This window comes from Nanorana parkeri, unplaced genomic scaffold (genome assembly GCF_000935625.1).
Source record: "Nanorana parkeri isolate BGI_ZX_2015 unplaced genomic scaffold, ASM93562v1 scaffold113, whole genome shotgun sequence".
NCBI classification, from domain to species: domain Eukaryota; kingdom Metazoa; phylum Chordata; class Amphibia; order Anura; family Dicroglossidae; genus Nanorana; species Nanorana parkeri.
In genome coordinates, this window is record NW_017306381.1 from 1,945,599 (window position 1) to 1,946,012 (window position 414).

Below are 414 nucleotides of genomic sequence, written 5' to 3' on the forward strand. Positions count from 1 at the left end.
CCCCCCCCATCGCTCAGAGCGAGTACGTGCAGACAGACCACGAGAGGCGGACGTGAGTCAGCTCCTGCGCTCTTGTGTAAGCGAGTGATTCAGTAACTGAGAGGAGGTGGGGAAATGCACACAGCTTGTCGTCACCCCCCCCCAGAGGAGACACACCCCTGCATGGAGCAGGTATGATGCAAAGCAGCAGAAGGACCACAAGCCCTCCAGAGACAAGGATGTCCTGGAAGCCTTTTTTGCAATCTTACAAATGCAAGTAGACAATTACTGAGTATCAGGTTGCAAATCCCAGAAGGGGGAGGCTGGATTGAAGGCATTATCCTAAAGCCGTGTAGATGTCTACAACCATCACCATTATGGATCTAGGCAGTCATGCATTGCATGCAACAAAGAGGGACCCCAACAATGCCAAAC

At 52.2% G+C, this 414-nt stretch overlaps 1 protein-coding gene across 1 annotated transcript in view; it reads right to left on the reverse strand.

The window, feature by feature from the left end:
* The window catches only part of GAPDH (glyceraldehyde-3-phosphate dehydrogenase), a 10,441-nt gene that overhangs the window by 9,551 nt on the left and 476 nt on the right, over positions 1–414 (reverse strand). The gene's annotated exons all lie outside the window — the stretch shown is intronic.